General features: G+C 47.4%; 1 protein-coding gene across 1 annotated transcript in view; it reads right to left on the minus strand.

The window, feature by feature from the left end:
• The window catches only part of ACOXL (acyl-CoA oxidase like), a 331,162-nt gene that overhangs the window by 26,521 nt on the left and 284,965 nt on the right, over nt 1-19,676 (minus strand). The window lies entirely within an intron of this gene.

A 19,676-nucleotide genomic window follows, 5' to 3' on the forward strand; every position in this document is an offset into this window, starting at 1 on the left:
GGAGGCACGATCCTGCCAACATGTCCATTTTGGCCTAGTGCTACTGACTTCAGATTTTTGGCCTCCAGAACTATGAATGAATAAATTTGTTTTATTTCACCAACTTTGTGGGAATTTGTTGAAGCAATGATAGAAAATTAACACATGTAAGAGAAAACAGAAGAGTGAACGAAAGAAACAGCAGAAAATAAACAATAAAACGGCAGACCTAAGTCTAATCACATCAGCAATCATGCTAAATGTAAACAGTCTAAACACATTAATCAAAAGACAGGGATTTTCAAAATGACTTTTTTAAGAACTTAAGTTGTATTTAAGAAAAATCACTTCAAATATGATGGTAGAAGTAAATGAAAGGATGGAAAAAGACACATTATGCAAAAACTAATCCAAAGAAACTTGCAGTGGCTGTATTAACATCAGGTGAAGTAGGCTTCAGAGAAAAGACAAGTTCCATAGATAAACAGTGAGTTACATAATGACACAAAGGTTACTGCCGCCCGGCATGGTGGCGCATGTCTGTAATCCCAGCAGCTCGGGAGGCTGAGACAGGAGAATCACGAATTCAAAGACAGAATCAGCATTGGGGAAGCGCTAAGCAACTCCGCAAGAACCTGTCTCTAAATACAAAATAGGGGGTGGCGGGGAAGGAAAAAATAACAGAATGAATCAAACACCATTACCCTATGTAAATGTATGATTACACAAATGGTATGCCTTTACTCCATGTACAGAGAAACAACATGTATCCCATTTGTTTACAATAAAAATTAATTTAAAAAAATAAAATAAAAGTCAACAGAACTGAAAACTAACTAAATAAATAAATACAAAATAGGACTGGGGATGTGGCTCAGTGGTTGTGTGGCTCAGTGGTCATGTGCCTCTGAGTTCAATCCCCAGAACCAAAATTAAAGAAAGGTTACTGATACAAGTAGTCATAATAATGCTAAATGTGAATGCACACCCAGAGGTTTAAAATCCCTGATACAAAGCCCAGATAGAACTAAGGGGATAAGTAGTCAAGTCCCCAAGTGTAAGCAGAGAGGTCAATATTATTCACTCACCAGGAGAACTGAGAGGTCAGCAGGTAGAAGCTGATGGACAGAATGCTAGTGAGGACACAGAAGAGCTGAGCAACATTACTGACCAACATCAGCATGATACTCATTCTTTTTCAAAGGCACATGAGACAGTCACCAAGACAGACCATATCCTGGATCTTAAGAAAAATTTTAACAATTAAAAAATGTATACCTCATGTTCATATACGATTGCATGACCAATGTGATGCTGTAATATGTACAATCTGAAGGATGAGGAATTATACTTCATTTATGTATGATTTATCAAAATGCAGGGCACATTCTATTGTCATGTATGGCTGATTAAAACAAATTAAAAATTTTTTAAAAAACAAATAAATAAATGTAAGTCTTATATGGTATGGTCTCTAGAACTAAAGTAGGGCTCAAGAGCATAACAGGGCAATCTCTAGACACTTGGAAATTAAACCATATATTTCTAAACAATTTATGGGTCAAGAAGAAATTCTCAAGAGAAATTAGAACAAAATAAAAATGAAAATATAGCATATAAATAGTTATGGGGTACAGGGAAAGTAGTGCTCAGAGGCAATTTATAGCAGGAAATGCTTAAAACAGTGAAGGAGAAAAGTTTAAAATCAATAACCTAAGCTCCCACTTCAAGAACCTAAAAAAAAAAAAAAAAAGAGAAAAATAAAACCCAAACAACTAGACAAAAGGACAACACAAACACATGAATGAAAATCAATAAAAATGAAAATAAAAATAAATAAATGAAAACCAAAGCTAAACCTTTGATAAGATTAAATATAATTGATAAAGTTCTAACAAGTTTATAGAGATAAAAATAGATACCAATTATCAATATTGGGAATAAAATAGGGGAAAATCATGTAGCCCCAAAGAGACCAGAAGGATAAGAAGGAGAAACTGTGAACAATTTCACACACATAAATCATAACTTAGATTAAATGAAGGAATTCCTGGACTACCACACTACTAAGAGTCACATGAGATGAAATACATGACCAAAACAGTCACACAAATGAGAAAAGTGTAATTTATAATTTAAAAAATTTGCAAAAAAGAAATCAACTAGGCCTTTATGATTTTATTGAAGAATTCTACCCAACATTTAAATAAGGAGAAATACCAATTCTATGCAATCTCTTCCAGAAAATGCAAGAGGACAGAAGCCTTTCTATTTCATATTATGAGACAGCATTGGTGTGGTAACAAAACTGGACAGATAGTACAGAAGAGGAAAACTAAAACCCAATATTTCTCACGAATATAGACACAACCTTCCCTTAAAACTATTAACAAAATGAATGCAACAATTTAAAAATAATAATATACCATATGACCGATTGGACTTTATCCTAGAAATGTAGGATAAGTTGTATACTAAAAAATGAAACATTGTAATTCATCATGTTAACAACTTAAAAAAGAAAATTAAAATGTGATCATATCGATTGATGTGGAAAAAGCATCTGAAAAAAATTCAACATTCATTCATCCTTTAAAAAAATACTCATGGGAAACTATGAATATCAGGTGACTGTCTTAATCTGAATGAGGACAGCCATAAGAGCATGGAACACACACACACCTGCGGATAAAACAATATTTAGTAGCAAAAAACCTGAATACATTCTGCGTAAGATCCAATTTATGTTATTGATTTCTAGGGTCAATTCTCATCGCATTTATCATCCTACTAGAAGTTCTAGCCAATGCAATAAAGCAAGAAAAAGAAAATAAAAGCATAGAAATTGGAAAGGAAAAGAGTAAACTGCTCTTATTCACAGACAACGTGATTGTTTGCAGAGAAAATTTGTAAGAAACCTCCAAAAAAATACCCCAAATCCTTTAGACCAATAGTGAGCTTAGCACAAGACAAAGTCACAAGACAAAAGATCAACACATAAAATATCAAGTATATTTCTAGATACTAGCAACATACAAGCAGACCATACAAAATGTACCTTTTACAATAACTTCCCCCTAAATAAAATACTTAGGTATTGCTCTGGTTTGAATACAGTTTGTCCCCTTCATAATTCATGTTAGAATTTAATCCCCATTGGAGATATTATTAACGGGGAAAACTAATCCAACTATGATGGGTAGAGGTGAATCCTTTGGGAAATGATTAGGATTAGATAAGGTTATCAAGGTGACAACCTTAGTATTAAACACTGGTGGCTTTCTAAGAAGAGAGAGAGACCAAAAATACACATACACAATTCCTATCACTCACAATGCCTTGTGCTTCTCTGGCACTCTACCAGCAAGAAAGTCATCACCTGACATGGTCTCTTAACTAGGACTGAACCATGAGCCCAAATCTACCTCTTGCTTTATAATTTACCCATTCTGTGCTATTGTGTTATTCTCAACAGAAAATAGGCTCATGTAGATTAAAAGTGCTTATGAAAGAAATCCAAGAAGAACCAACAAAATGAATTGTAAGTCACTCTGGTACGTTTGTTACTTATCCCATAGATTTGACACGATTCCAATCAAAATCACAGCAAAACTTGTTTGCTGAAACAATCTGATTCTAAAATTTATATGAAAAAGAAAATAAACTAGAATAGCTAAAATATTTGCTAAATAATTGTCAGAGGAACGACCCTATTTGATTTTAAGGCTTAGTATAAAGTTACAGTTATGAAGATAACACCGTCAAGTGATGGATACACGGATAAAGTGAATACAGTAGAAAGTTCATAATTAGGCCCACACGAATATGTCCAAGTGATTTTTACAGAGATGCAAAAAGAGTTTAAGGAATGTTGGTGTTGAAACAACTGAATATCAATAGTTGAAAGATAAGCACATTTCTTGACCTGCACTATGAAACTTTTAGGAAAAACATGATAAAAAATCTTCATGACCTGAAGTTAAACAAAGAATTCTTAAATACGACATCAAAAGCATAACTCACAAAGGAAAAGTCAATAAATAGAAAATGTCTACTCTACAAAAGGCACTGTTAGTGGAATGAGAACAGTCTGAACTGGGAGGGAATATTTGCTAATCACATATCCAGAAATAATTTATATTTAGAATTCATAAAGAATTCTCAACACTCAACAGTAGGCAAACAAATTATCCAATTAAAAATGAGCATGTGATGTAACATACTTCTCTAAAGAGGATATGCAGATTGCAGATAAGGACCTAGAAATATTTTCAACATCATCAACCACTGAGGAAATACAAATTAGGCCAAAATTAAATGCTTCTACATAACTACTGGAATGGCAAAATTAGAAAGTTCTTGATAGTATCACGTGTTGGCAGAGAGGCTAGATCGCTCATACATTAGGGATAGAAAGTTGCTTATAAAGTTAAAAGTTTTCCATATGACCCAGTAAATCCACCCCTGGGTTTTGACCTGACAATAGAGTTTGGTTTTTTTTTTTTTTTTTTTTGAACAACAGATGATTATTGTATTTGGCCAAGTCCGGACATATTGGTTGTCAATGCTGGGGGAGTTATGTTGGCATCTATTGGGCAAAGGTCAAGGGTACTGCCAATCATCATGCAACGAATGGAGCAGCCCCACAGTAAAGTATCCTTCCAGAAAGTCAAAACTGGAAGAGCCGAGTGTGTTGGCCTTCTGTGACTGTAACAAACACCTGAGACGATCAATTTGTAAAGATGAAAGGGTCATTTAGGCTCATAGTCTGGAGGTTTCCATCCACGGTTGGGTGGACTCATCGCTTTCAGGCCTCTGGGGAGGTGGGGAACACATCTTGGCAGGAGCCCATGGAGTAGAAGAACAGTTCACCTCATGACTGGGACACAAAAGAGAGAAAGGAGGAGACTAGGGTCCCATGGCCCGCTTCCAGGGTGTGCCCCCACCCCATGATCCGAAGCCTTCCAACAGACCCCAGATCTCAAAGTCTCCACTGCCTCCCGTAGCGCCCCATGGGTCTGAGCTGTCATGCGTGGGTCTCTGGGGACACTGAAGATCCAAACGGGGTGTCAGGGTCCAGCAGCTCCACCCCAGAGACGTGCAAACGCATGTTCACATAATAACCTGTGTGTGGCATGGGGGGCGGCTCTGCTCGGATGGTCAAACTGGACATAACCAACGCCTTGGATGGGCGAAGGGACAAACGAATTGGTAGGCTGCTCAGCAATGGAGGGGTGAGCTGGTGAACGGTGGCCGAATCTCCACACGTCGTCCCTAGGGAGGGAGCCAGACTCAGATCACCACTCAGGGCCATTCCATTTACACGACATTCTCAGAGTCAGAACTAGCCACGGAGACCCGATTTCACGGTTTCCAGGGGCTGTCGGGAGGGCAGAGGGTGATTGTAAAAAGCCACCACATTAATAACTCTTAGGACGGCTGAGTCGCATGGAACCCTGATGGTGGGAGTGGTTAGACAAAGCAACGCGTGTCGAAAGTCATGGTACCAGACACCTCTGGGCAAGGCCATTTTGTTTTTTAAAATGCATGATTATCTTAAAACTCCAAGTCATGTGCCACCTAATGACACTCAGTCAACAACAGGCCACACGTGGTCCCATAGATTACACAGGAGCTGGGAGATTCCATGACTGAGGGACATCGTCGCCATCCCAACGGCGTCACTCACGCACACAGGGGGAGGTGGTGCAAACAAGCCCACCGTGCTGCTGGGCACAAAAAAGCAGGGTTCCCGCCAGTCTTTTAGTTGCTGTGACCAAAAGATCTGACAAGAATGATTTTAACAGGGGAAAAGTTTATTTGGGGGCTCATGGTTTCAGAGGGCTTAGTCCCTCGGGGCTCGAGGTAAGGCAGAACATCATGGTGGAAGAGTGTGGGAGACGGAAGAGGCTCACGGGATGACCAGGAAGCAAAGAGAGACTGCATTCACCAGATGCAAAATATAGACCCCAAGGACCCACCTCCTGCAGCTGCACCCTACCGCCCAGTTACCCCGTCAGGGGACTAGCACACCAATTGGGTTAAGGCTCTCATAACGGGATCATTTCTCCTCTAAACCTTCTTGCACTGTCTCACACGTGAGCTTTAGGGGGCACCTCACATCTAAACCATAAGCAGTATGGATGAGCAATCGCGAACAGTGACACTCGATCTTTGTAATAAATGACCGTTACTGGTTTGTGTGCATGCTGCTCCATGCTCACTGCATGCGTTTAGAGTGCATTCTTTCTACTCATCAAAACAATCCACTGTAGAACCTGAGGCCAGCGGCAGCCTCATGCATCTCTCTGCAGCACAGAGAGCCACGTGGAGGGACTGAATTGTCCCCTCTAGGTCTGTGAAAGCAACCCTCCAGGTTGGCACTCAGACAAAATCACCTAACCATGTCCTTAGAATGAGTCCCGCTTAAGTGACGTGTGACTGTGTACTTGGAGTTTGTCATTTTCTCTGTCCAGTCTCCACCTTCTTTGATGGCAAACTATCCGAAAGGCTCCATTCTCAGAGGGCCTCTGCACTGTCACTTTGTCCGGGATGCCTCCCCAGCCCCCTCTGCTGTAAGTTGCCGCTTTCCTCTGGAGTTCCCACACTGTGCGTGTCCTCTACGGTGCCCACCCCGCCTGTGGCTGTGATTATTAGGCCACGTGATGTCGTCCCTGACCACAACAGAGTCAGGAAGGCAGGAACCGAGCTCACGTGTCTTGGAGTTCCCCACCATGCCTCGCTCAGCATGGGTGGGGGCTCAGTTTGCACTTCAGAGTCTGGTTCCCCAGAGGCTGAGCCCACTGGGACCACCAGCGGAAAGGGAGGTTGCCTGTGATTTATGCTGAGCAGGCAGCCCGCTTCCACAGCCCACGCTGCATAATAGGCTGGAAGATGAGGCCAAAGGACCGCGTTGGCCCTCAGTGTCAGGCAAGATGAACAAAGCTTATTAACGCGCAGAAATACCAGCGTGAGACCAGAACCCTTCTCCCCAGCAGCAACCCAGTTCCCTCACTGTGATGAAGTGCTCTGCCTTCGGCTGCAGACTGAAGCCACACGGGAGCTGCATTATTGCCTTATAAAATTGATGGGCAGCAGCACCACCTCCTACTTTCAGGAATTTCTGTCAGCATGAGCAAAAAAGTATTGGCTCTGCAGTTTCCCAGGGCCTTCCTCGCCTTAGGCAAGTGACAGAAAATGGGGACAGACTAGAGCAGCACTCATGCCACATCCTTGGAGTCCACCTGCTGGTCCCCTCCGGGTCCTCAGATCCAGGTGAGCTCAGGCTCCACAGGTGAGGCATTTTACCTGAGAGCGGGGGAAGGGAGTATCAATTTTGGTGTCATTGTTTTTGATCCCCCGAGGAGGCTGCGCAAGATCAAAGCCTCTTTGTCTTCCAAACTGCCTGGTGATATTTCCCAATTTACAAAGTCCAACCTGTGTGGTGTCTTGGGTGTCTTTAAACCCTCTCGCTGGGGACTTTGCAGGGGTGGCCGCTGGTTCATCCTGGCGGCGGTGGCCGAGTGCTGAAGGAGGGAGGTGAACAAGGAGGGGGTCATTCTAAGTCCCTGGACCTCAAAGAGCCGGGCGTCTTCTCTGTACCACCACGTTCTGCAGCGGGGAACTGCTTCTCTTCATGGGGACTGAGCATCACGGCGAGAGGGTGACGGGCCACAAGCTGGTGCCATGGTGTATCCAGCACAGAACTTGGCACGGGGCAGGACAGGTCAGAGACAGGCAGACCCCAGGCCGTTTCCTGCCCTAATGAAAATCCTGAATGGCTGCCTCTGGGCTTCCCCAGATGCTGGGATTTGAAGAGCGCAGAAAACACATCGTCAGGAAGCAAATCGACAAGCCCCCAGGAGCCAGGGGAAGCTCTGGAGAAGGGAACGAGGACGTCATTTTACTGGCATACTGAAAGGGCAGGGACAGAGGGGACACCTGGGCCCTGCTGCTTCTGGACCCTGAGGCAGGTGGACAGGGGGTGCCCTACTGCGGCTGCTGAGGCCTGTGGCTGCCACACTCTGGCAAGCCTGCCCTCCTGCTGCAGTGTCAGGGTGCACTGGCCGCGCCAGGTCGGGTGGCAGTGAGCAGGTTCTGGAAGCTCAGCTTTGCAAGCCCTGCTGGGGCTCTGCACAATCCCCCCGTGCAGAGCAGCTGCAATAGCTTGTGTCTTGAATGCTCCCCAAAGGCCTGTGTGTCAGCTACTTGGTCCCCAGCTTGGCACAGTTGGATGGAGCCTTTAAGAGGTGGGAACTAGTGGGAGATCTTCCGGTGGGATGCTCTCCTGAAGGAGAGACACCTGAAGGAGAGGTACAGGACACCGGGGCCCTCTCACCCTCTCTCTCTTTCTCTCTCTCTCTCTCTCTCTCTCTCTCTCTCTCTCTATCTATCTCTATCTCTATCTCTCCCCCTAGTCCTGGCCCATGTGCTGTTCCCCCATCAGAGGCCTAAAAGCAACAGGTCTGCCCAATCTGGGACCAAAACCCCCAAAACTGTGAGCCAAAATAAACCTTTTCTCTTCATAAGTGGATTTACCTCAGGTTTGTGATAGTCATGCAAAGCTGACCACCGCACTGGCTCAGGGCCACGCTCCTGCTTCAGGCAGAGAGGCAAGACTTGTGGGAAGAGCACTTGGCCAGCTTCTTCTCCCTGACTTGCTGTTTACAGCCCAGAATTGGACTGATCCCAACTCAACTTACTACCAGCTCCAACGCCCCAGCTGCGCTTGATTTTCTCCCTCTCATTTTGCTTACCGATGTCCAAGTACTGCGGTGCCGTTTGCTGAAAGGTTATCTTTCTTCCATTGCGGTAGCTTTTGCCATTTCATCAAAAGTCAGTTGGGGGGGCTGGGATTGTGGCTCAGTGATACAGCGCTTGCGTAGCACATGTGAGGCACTGGGTTCGAGTCTCAGCACCACATACAAATAAATAAATAAAGGTTCATCAACAACTAATAAAAATATTTTAAAATAAAGTCAGTTGGGGCCGGGGCTGGGGTAGTGGCTCAGTGGTAGAGTGCTTGCCTCACACATGTGAGGCACTGGGTTTGATCCTCAGCACCACATAAAAATAAATAAAATAAAGATATTGTGTCTATCAACAGCTAAAATAATTTTTTAAAAAGTCAGCTGGGGAACTTCTGAGTGGATTTTTGCCCTCCCTGTTTTGGTCCACTGATCTATCTGAGTGCCTGCATCTGTCGGTCTGGTCTTCAAATTGGATGAACTGAGGCCACTTTATTCTTTTTCAAGATCGTTGTAACTATTCTAGTTTCTTTGCTGTTACATATAAATTTCAGAGTATTTGCCCACAGCAATAAAAAACTCTTGCTGAATAAAACAAAACAAAACAAAACAAAAAAAAAACAAAAAAAACTCTTGCTGAGACTTTGACAGGAATTACATTAAACCTGTATCTGGGTGCAGGAGAGTCTCATCCTTCCTCTGCCAAAGCCCGGGGGTGACTGAGGGACACCTCTCCATTTCCACGCACCTGCTTTGATTGGTTGCACCAGAATTCTGCAGTTCTTTAGAATTTAAGTCCTACGTGTGTTTTGCTAGATTTAGGCCTAGGTATTTATTTTTTGAGAAACTGTACGTGGTGTTTTTAAAAATTCTGGTGTCCCAGTGTTCATGAGTCTTTTCATGTTGATCTTGTACCTGTGACCTTCATGGCCTAGGTTCCTTCCTTTCTTCCTTTCTTCCCTTCTTCCTCATTTTCACGGAAGCTATAAATTCCCCTCTCGGCACTGCTTCAACCATTTCCCACCAGTTTGATAGGCTGTGTTTTAATTTTTCATTCTTTTTGCTGTATTTTTATTTCCTTTGAGAAATGTGTTCAGGTTCTCATGTTCAGGTTAAGTGTGTCTTGATTTATGTTCCACAGACACTTGAAAATAGAGTCTACTGCTGTTGTTGGGTAGGATACTCTACACACGCCCATTAGATCCTGTTCATTCACACATTTCGCTCTTCCTATTGTTCCGCCGCCTGTTGAGAGGGCTGCCGAGTCTCTAACTCTGGTTGTGGATTTGTCCGTTTCTCCTTTGGGTTCGATCAGTTTGGGCTCCACCTGTTGTCGTCCTCCTGTTCGATGCACGCGCATGGAGCATTTCCATGCTTCTCGTAGACTGACCCTGTTGTCACTGTGGAACGTCCGGTCAGGCTGGTAACCTCCTGAGCGGATTTCCATCCACCTAGCTACTCTGGCTTTCTTTGGATTGGTGTTTGCGTGACATGCTTTTCTCCATCATTTCACTTCCAGCCTAACTCATCCTGCAGATAGTGTGTGGTTAGTTTGTATTTTTGATCCACTCTGATCAACCCTGTCTTTAAACAGTGGCATTCAGATGATTTTAAATTGGCAGAGTGATTAAAACGGTAGAGCGACGGTGCCATTTCTTCCTGTTCTTTTCCTTCTTTCCTGCTTTGTCCTCCTGACTGAGTACGACTTTCAGAATTCCATTTCTGTTCACACATGCTATTTTGTGGTGCATCTCTGAATGGCTGTTTAGCAGTTGATCCAGGTGTTCCATTTTATATACATAACCTACCACATCCGCTTGTATCAACTGAGCAGAGGGTGAGTAAAAACCCTTAGTACCATAACATCCTATTAGCCTCCTATTTACAAAATAATTGTCTAGTATTTTCTCTTCCAATCACATCTATACTCACTTAGAATTACACCAGACAATATTATAATCTTTACTTCGATTGTCAAACACAACTTTGAAAACCTAAAAGGAGAAAGGCAGTGAGCCAAATACACTCTTTCTTGATATATTTTCTTCTTTCTGGTGTTCCTCAATCTCTCCGCTCATCGTGTCCCTCAGCTTGAACCCTTATACACTCCGTCAGTGTAGGAATCCTGATGGCCAGTTACGTTAGTATTCCTTCATCTAAGAACGCCTTGATTTCTTCTTAGTTCCGGAAGGATATTTTCATTTCATTGGATAGAAGATTCTGGCTGACGGTTATTTTTTTCCTTCTTATTATTATTTTGTTATTTTGATGCTTTAAAAATGCCCCATCACTTCTTCTGGTGATGAGAAATCTGCTGTTCTTTGAATTGTTGTCTCCTATGGGTAAAATGTTTATCTCATTTTCTTAGTCTTTAATTTTCAAAATTTTAATTATGATGTGTCTTGGTGTGAATTTATTTGGGTTTATCCTGTTTGTAGCTTCGTTTCTTGAATCTGCAGGTATACGTGTTCTATCAAATTGAGTATTTTAAAGTATTATTTCTTTGTACTGTTTACACCCACTTTCTTTCTCTTGTCCTTCTGGAAGCCTAATGACACAAATTTAGATCTTTTGTTGTAGTTGAAGTCCCTGAAGCTATTCTTTTCTGTCTTTTTCTTTTAGTCTCTTTTCTCTTATTAATTTCTATTGTATGTCCTGCCTCTCCTTTCTGCTGTTGAGATTTTTATTTTACATTGCATTTTTTCAGTTCTAACATTTCCACTTGGTTGTTGAGCCTTCCTTCCTTCCTTCCTTCCTTTGGTCCTTCCTTCCTTTCTCTCTTGCACCAGAGATTGAACCCAGGGATACTTAACCACTGAGTCCCAGCCCATTCCTTTATATTTTTTTTATTTTCAGACAGCATCTTGCTAAATTGCTTAGGGTCTTCCTAAATTGCTGAGGCTGGCTTTGAACTTGCCATCCTCCTGTCTCAGCCTCCGGAGTCACTTACAGGCACGGGCCACTCCACCTGGTGGTTGTTTTCACCTTCTATTTATCTTCTGAGATAATTTCCTTGGTGAGACGTTCTAATTACCCACTGAAATATTTGTGTAACTGCTGATTTAAAATTCTCTCAGGCTGTTTTAACATCACTGTTACCTTGGTGTTGCTCCTTCTTGTCTTCTTTCCATTCGATTTGAGATATTCCTGGGTTTGGTATTAGGAATGATTTTTGGTGGAAATCTGGATATTCTGTGGTGAGGTTCTGGGTCTTATTTAAATCTTGTCTTCGCTAAATTCTGGTGATACTGTTCCATCAGGAGGAGGGGGTTCCCTGCAGCCGGTTGACGGCCAGGGTCGGGAGGAAGCGCGTGGCCTCCTCACACCGGGAGCTGTGATATGTCTGGCATCACTACAGGGGAGAGAGGGTTTGTGACTGCTGGCTAAGAAGCCCAGCCTCTGCAGGTGCTTTCCAAAGGCTTCGTAGCGGGACAGGGAGGCACGGGAGGCCTTGTTACTGTCAAGCGGAGATAAAAATGAAAAACAGTCCCAGCTCCCCAGTGGACCTCCTCTGATACCACCCCAGAATGGAGTCGCGGTGCTTCCTTATAATCCTGCGAGTGTGGGGGTCTTCACTTCCCACCCGGCCTTTCCTGGCATGGGCGAAAGTGAGGCCGCAGATTCTTCTGTGGAGTTCGACTGGACCATAGCAGTTATGTCTCAAAAGCCTTTGTTTTCTAAGCTGCTCCTTCTTCTCCTCCTCCTCCTTCTTTCTCTTCTGCCCTGTGCAGCACCCTTTTCCAGGTTTCCAGCTTCCTCAGCAACTCTGGGTTTCTGGAGGCAAACAAAAACCTTCTTGCTGTGTTCTTCCTTGGGACAGGAAGTCCCTGGCTTATCTTCTAATCCCCGCCTTTTGGTCTTTTTATATTTCGATGGGGGTCTCACTGTGTGGCCCGGGTTGGGCTCAAACACCCAGTCCTCAGCCTGGGCTTCCTGAGGAGCTGGGCGCCCCCAGCACAGCTAGCATCTGCTGACCTCTGTTCTGTATGTAATGTCCAGCGCGCGTGCTCGCCGTACTCAGCAGAAAGACCAGGAAAGAGTGCGTCCACGCCACCTCCCTGGGCGCTGGTGCCTGCAGGTTTTGTATGTTCCATACAGTTGAGTTTCATTTTTTATCTAATCCAAGGGTCTTTTACTTTTAATCTCACCTTACTTTTATAGCTGGCTCAATCCTGTTATTCAATGCTATCTTTACTGGGAAAGTTTTTGAAATGTAAAATATTAATCCAACAATTGTCAAGAGGCTGCTCCTAGTTGCCCCCCCACCAGCCATTTTCCTGGCATCTAATTTAGACAGATTTTCTCCTTCCCTGCCTCACTTCCCGTGTGCCCGGCATTTTCTGGGTTTTGGCGAAGGGAGGCAGTTGACCCGAGCAAACTTCCTCTTTGGTCCCCATCTCTTAGTTGCTATCCATGGTGTTTTGTTTGCTTAGTTTTTTCAATAGATGTTTGAACACTGTAAAATCAACCAAAATTGAAGCAGCTAAAATTTATAAGGACAAGAGGAAGAGTCAGGCAGGTGCAGAGAGCAGAAATTGTCAAACCTCGTCACATCTCCAGTTTAGAATCGGAGTGTGAGGTGGCTGGTGGTGTGTGGAGAGCCACCTCGGGTGGGTGCCTGCCTCTGCCACCTTCCCAGCCCACCCAGCATGACTTCTCAATAACACCAGCATCGTGGCCCCTTCATTGTGTGCCAGAGATGTGGGTCCCTCTGTCCACTGGTAAGGCTGCTAATGTCTGGCAGCCTGGATCCACAGACAGAGACCCCCATGGAATTTCTCCCTACCCTGGGTAAGTGCCCATGGGTGTCTCCTGGGCACGCCAGCCTCTTCCTCTCTACTTCAGTGGCAAAGACAACGAGTGTCAGTCAGGCCCTGTTCTCTCCTCCCGCTAACCCTAGTCTCCGAGGACCAAATTCTGCTCTGTTTCCTAAGCATGATGTCCACCAAATCCTACTGACTTTCTTGTGTCTCCTGTAATTTCCTCTCCTCCTTTCCTATCTTCTAAAGCAGCCTGAAATTAAATCCACTCCCGAGAGTCACGCACAGAGAAACAGGGACAGCTGTTTGGGAGGCACCGACCTCCACAGGTTCTGTGCAGTCACTCCTGGGCCCAGGAGTGCGCCCTCTATGCCTGGGGTGGGTCACTGCATTTCCAAACATGAGGGCCTCTGCTCCCCAGCTGGTTCCCCACGCGGACAGAAGCTTGGCAATGAGGTGTCACAGGACAGAGCGGGCATAATGCCCACACCTACGGCTGCCACCGTGTGTTCATACACGTGTGCTCCCCTCTGGTGACAAGATACACGAGGGCCACTCCACATGACGGCCCACTTCTCCTGAGAGGAGAGCTTCATGGAGGAGCAGGGTGGAGGGCAGACTTCCCACAGCAACATGGATCCCCTCTGCCTTTCTTCTCCTAATCCTCTGCACCCCTCTCCCTCTCTGCCCCTGGCCTCTGGCACTCCCAGAACAACCCCAGAGCAACTCTTACTGACCATGGCTTCTGATACTAGCGCAGAAAAGTCGGAAAGTCTCCCAACCCAAGGAAGGAATACCGAATGCCACAATTTCAAGATTTTTCTAGGTCAGTTTGGGAAATGCACAGAACAGGGACAGAACCTTCTGGAGAGGCAGCTGAGACCCCTGTTTTGACAGTCAGCAATCACGGTTTGCATCAGGGCACCTGAAACACTCTATAAATGGGAAACTCACGACCTGTCATATCGGCACCACTAGCAAGTGCCGTGGAACCCACACAGTTGGTTAAATTGAATTTCCTGCAGAGACGTGGAGACTTAGCTCAATGCCACCTCTCCGGAGAATCCTTCCTAAATCCATGTTGAGCAGGGTGCTCAGTTAAGTGTTCCCCTGGCATCCTCGAATTCCCTTCTCTGTGCACTTGGCCCCCTCTGAGGTACTTGTCTATTGGATGCAATGATGTGTCTGTCTCACCTACTCACCAGGGATTCACCTGAAGTCAAGGACCACGACTTATGGATATTTGAACCCAGTACCTAGTGCAATGCCTGACACATCATAGGCACAAATAAAGGTTTTGAAAGTAGGATCCGTAGCGGGTGTGTATAGATGGCCCCCAAGGGAACTCTTCTGCCTATTGATGGTGGAGCCTGATGTTCAACCATTAGATAGTTATTCCTTCAAGTTAAAAGTTAGTTCTGCACACCAGAGATTCTTTTCCAAAACTAAAGTTTCATTGGGAGAAATAATTGTCACAAAAATTTGGGGGTGCTGGTTTGGGCCGAGCACTGCAGAACCTTGGCACTTGTGGGGAGACCTCCAAGTATGAGGGGGGTCCCCATGTCAAGGAGGTCCAAGAATGAGAACCACCTGTTCCTGCCAGGCTGGGTCTGAAACCTGACTTTTCGGTCATCAGAAGTTCCTTTCCCTTGTCAGGCACACAGACACTGAAACGTAATTCTTCAAGTGAGCCGGGGACTAGACAAACATTACCCAGAACACAACAGATGCTCAGCCAACATCTGTCCAACACCTGCTCTCAGGAAGACTGCAACCACACACGCCCTTCTTTCTGAATATCTCTTACTTACAAGGACCAGGACAGGGGCCAGGGCTGTGTCCCAGCACCGCACACCCCATCACCTTGAGCTTCTGTGCCTACAACATTCACAACATGGACTGACTGTTCACCTTGGACCGGGTTTGGAAATGCAGTCAAGTTCCAGATGAGACCCTTTCTTTTTCTGTGTGGGAGGCCCGATCCCATGACCAGCCACGGATGCCTGATGGGTGGCCGTGGGCACTCATGGGGCACACACAGGATGTGGGGCCCACGCAGGCGGCCTCTGAGGGCCTCGATTGAGAGACAGAGGGAAGGAAGCCTGTGCTGCCTGGGGGCTGAGGACCCTCTCTGATGCACAGGGTCAAGATGGGTCCTTGGGCAGGAGAGGGGCTGCCTGCAGAACGGATGTCACGCTTCACTGGAGTATGATGGGAGGGATTCGTGATCAGCCATTGGTTTCTAGGCTGGGTGCTTAAACTAGCTACCACCTACACGTGTTGAGAAAAGGAAGAGAGCAGTCAGAACGCAGGAAAGAGGGAAAAACCCACCTCGCCCACTTGACGGCTCAATGGGCTGCTGCTAGTCGCCTGCGAGGCTGGGACAGTCCCCAGCGCTCTGCTTGGAGGTTTGGGGGCTGTGGCAGGCGCCCTGTGGGACCTAGAGACACTGAGCCTTCTCTGAGCACGAGGCAGACAAAGGGCACCTGTATGGACAGGCCCCGTGCTGCGCACCCAGTAGCAGCTCACTGGCCGTTCCTCCGCCCGGCAACATGGGGCAGGGGCTTTGGGAGAAGCGAGGCAGAAGGAATCTTTGTGACAATGACAATTGAAGAAAACTAGACAACCAGCTTGTGGGCTGCTGCTGAGCCTCCTGAGGGGGAGAGGCAGCCGAGCCGTCATGTGGAAAATTCCCTTTCTCCCCAGCCTCGTCCTTCTGGGTCAAGGGGAAGTCACTGCGTTCCACAGGAAGGCCCTGACTCCAGGCTGAATTCCAGCAGGCCAGGGGCAATGCCTGCTTCTGGAGAGGAGCTGGACTGGGTCAGTGGGAGGGCTGAAGGGTCAGTGGTGTGGGTCACTTGGAGATCGGGGCTTTAAGAAGGACTCGCGTGTGCCTGGTTTCTTAGAACATCCTCGGACAGAAAACCGTTGCATGTGGTCAGAGGGTGATGGTGAGAGGACACATGGGAGGGAGGCCTGGGGTCCCCCTTCCACATCTGCCCAGCTGCCTCCACCCATCTGGGGCAGCACCAATGCTTGTGGGTGGTCAGAGATGCTAAGGAAGCTTTCAGTGGGTTTCAGCCCCACAGCCCCACTGACGGAGCCTCCTTGGGGAACCGCCTCTGCAGGTCTGCTCAACCTGGGCCTCCACACCTGGTGGCCAGGCTCGCCAAGCCCAGTGGGCCTGGCACATACCCTAGCAGATAGGAAAGTGCTCTGCGTGTCCCCTCAGGGACAGTATCCAGATCTGGCCACCGGCCAGGCAGTGCTCCGCGGGGAGCAGGCTGAGCGCTCAGGTGGCAGCCCTGCCCCGGGTCTGCGATCTGGGAGCAAAGATGCAAGGCTAGACCGGCCGCTGCCCCCGTTTACTTATTGCCCTGTTTTCGTAAGCAGCTGTGTTCCGCTACTTTTTCCACAGTAAGTGTGGCATGATGTCAGGTGCCATCTCCAGAAAGGCTGGCTTTTACCCTCGCGGGTGCCTCTAGTCGGAGGCCTCAGGCGGGCCAGCTGGTCTGGGCCTGCAGCCCGGGCTGCAGCCTGGGGAGCATCCAGGGCCCTCCTCCAGCATGGCTGGGGTGTGGGGTGTCTTGCCCCGAGCTGGCCCTGTGCTACTGTCTTGATCCAGTAACATGTCAGCCCACGCTCCTTTGGCCCTGTCTCTCGTCACCTAAGCTGGGGGACCAGCACTCACCAGGAAGGGCCACTGTCCCCCAAGCATCCTACTCACCTCTCCAGCTTGTCCAAAGGAGGCAGGGAGGCCCTGCAGGTGATGGCCTCCAAAAGTGGTAGTATAACTGAGGACCTCACTAGGGCTGCTGTCTCCTACTCAGATTGCAAACAGCTGCTGCCAGATGTGCCAGAAACTCCCAGATGTGCAAGAACACAACGAGGAGGAGCCGTTGTTTGTAATCAGCTTAGGATACGGGAGTCCAAATGCGATTGGCACCAAGAGATCTTCCTGCCCTCTGCCATCTTACAAAGAAGGTGCGGTTTCTAAGAGGAAACGGCCCTGGTGCCAGTGGGGTCAGGGTGTTTGGGCCAAGTGCTGGGAGAGAAGCCTGAGAGCAGAGCAGGGCCAGTTAATGGAGGGGGGATTCTGGACTTGACTCAGAAAGGGGCTGACCCCCATCCGCCGCTCGCCTGGGGCCATCGGGCCTGCCTGCCGTCCAAGCTGAATTTTCAGTGATGTCCCTTCACTCACAAAAGTAACCAGTTTGGATAAATTCCTCGATGATCCTTTTCCAAAGGAGGGATAGTCAGGGCCAGAAACGGATCCAGAAAGTGAATGGAGGACAAGGAGCTCCGAAGAAGAGAGGAGGGTGGGAAAGTTGGGCTTGATTGACGCCGAGCCCATTGAGAGTCAGAGGCTGGGGGCATCATCCACCAGGCATCTGCAGGGCGTGGAGGCTGGAAGGGTCAGCGCCACACCTTCTTTTGATCAGAAGCGGGCTCTAGGCTGAGGGTGATAAGAGTGACCTGTGTGGAGTGGAACTTGCCCTAAGACATCCATCCAGGGGCTTTTTCTGGGACAGAGGAGAGGGATGGCTTTGAAAGATGCTGCAGGGGACAGACACACACCTGGAGTCTGGCACAGCAGCTGCAGGACCCAGAGGTGCGTAGACCACCCTGCAGATGGGCGGTAGCTGATGGGAGCAGGCCAGGGAGCTCCAGGGCTCCCCTGGGGTGCACACATGCTGAGCACGCCTGGGTGTGTCTGCAGCGTGGGTGGGACCTGCCATCCTGGGATGGTGGGTGAAGCTGAGGATTAGCAGCTTTTCCAGGAGAGGGAAACCTATCCCGGGGACCAGAGACTGAATGGCATGAAGGACCAAGACTGAGCGCAGAGACGGGAAGGAATGAGGATAAAAGTGAATTGATTCTCTATGGTTCGAATTACAGCAGAATCCTGCTGAAAGGCAGCCCCTAGTGACTGCAGGCTTGCCCTTCAGGCCCTCTTCCTTATCCCGTCCCCAGGCTACAGTGGTGGAAAAAACCTCAAGACAGTAATAGACTTGACCTCTGCTTAGAAGGTGGGGAAACCGAGTCCCAGAGAAGCAGGTGCTCTGTGAGCTTAGCAGACAGGACCCCAGACCAGGGCATGGTTCATGGCCACCTGAGGCTGTTACCTGACCATGCAAGCATGTGACAACATGCATGCAAAATATAATTTAAAAAAATATTGTATTTGGCCCAGAGCTGTTTTTACCACCAACCCATTCTCAGGAGGTTGAGTTGGATATTTAAGCTTATTACAGAGAGTCTGCCAAGTGTACCGGGGCGCACAGTGGACAGCAGGCGCTTGCAGTCAGAATGGCCTACCGTCACCCGATTGCTCTCACACAGCTTCACAATCCTGCACACCACTGTCCCACCCACGTGGTAGCCTCCCAAAGGTGACATGAAAAAAACCTCAATCTCCTGAAAAAAAGCATGACATGGTTTCGGTCTATATGAACTGGCGCACATTTTGCTCAGCGAGCCGTCTTTGATGCTGCCTGTTCAGGTGTCTGTGAATGCCGTGAAAACCCCGCAAGGCGTCACCCGGTTACCCTGGTCCCACAGTCTGCAGAAACCATGGGAAGACAAACCGCTGCGTGTTGCATGCATTCCGGGATGTCCCGGCCATCTCCTTCTTCTCCCAAGCCTCAGCTTAGTTTCTAAGCAAATGTCACCAGGTGGCACGAGGTGCAGAAGGGTGAGACCCTGTGAGTGGAAGAGGGGCCTTCGGGTGGCATCTGCTTTACCACTCCCTCTAGGTGGAGGGGCAGCAGCGTCCCAAGTAGTGTGACCAGGGGACAGCTAGAGGCAGGCCCTGGGTGAGAGCAGAACCAGCCTGTGGGTTCTGCTCTCTACCCTGTGCCGCCTTTGACGTGCCCACATAACACTTAGCTGGGTCTCCCGGTAGTGTCAAGCAGGGCACAGGTTTCACCTCCTGAAATTGGGTCCTGATGGACAGAAAGAGGAGAGCAAGGAAAAAGCATGAGGAGCAAGAGGCAGAAGAAACGCTGGGCAGGATGGGAAGGAAGAAGCAGAGGCCCTGCCTTCTCGTTGCCTTGAACATGAGTTGGGGTGAAGAGGTGAGAGTCCAGGGCCCACAGCTGGAAGGGAAGGAGCCCAGGGCAGGGCATGGAGAGCTTGGCGCAGGAAACCGCGGAACAGCAAGGAATGCCCACGTGCTGAGTCTCCGCCA

Source organism: Sciurus vulgaris (assembly GCF_902686455.1).
Source record: "Sciurus vulgaris genome assembly, chromosome: 14".
Lineage (NCBI taxonomy): Eukaryota > Metazoa > Chordata > Mammalia > Rodentia > Sciuridae > Sciurus > Sciurus vulgaris.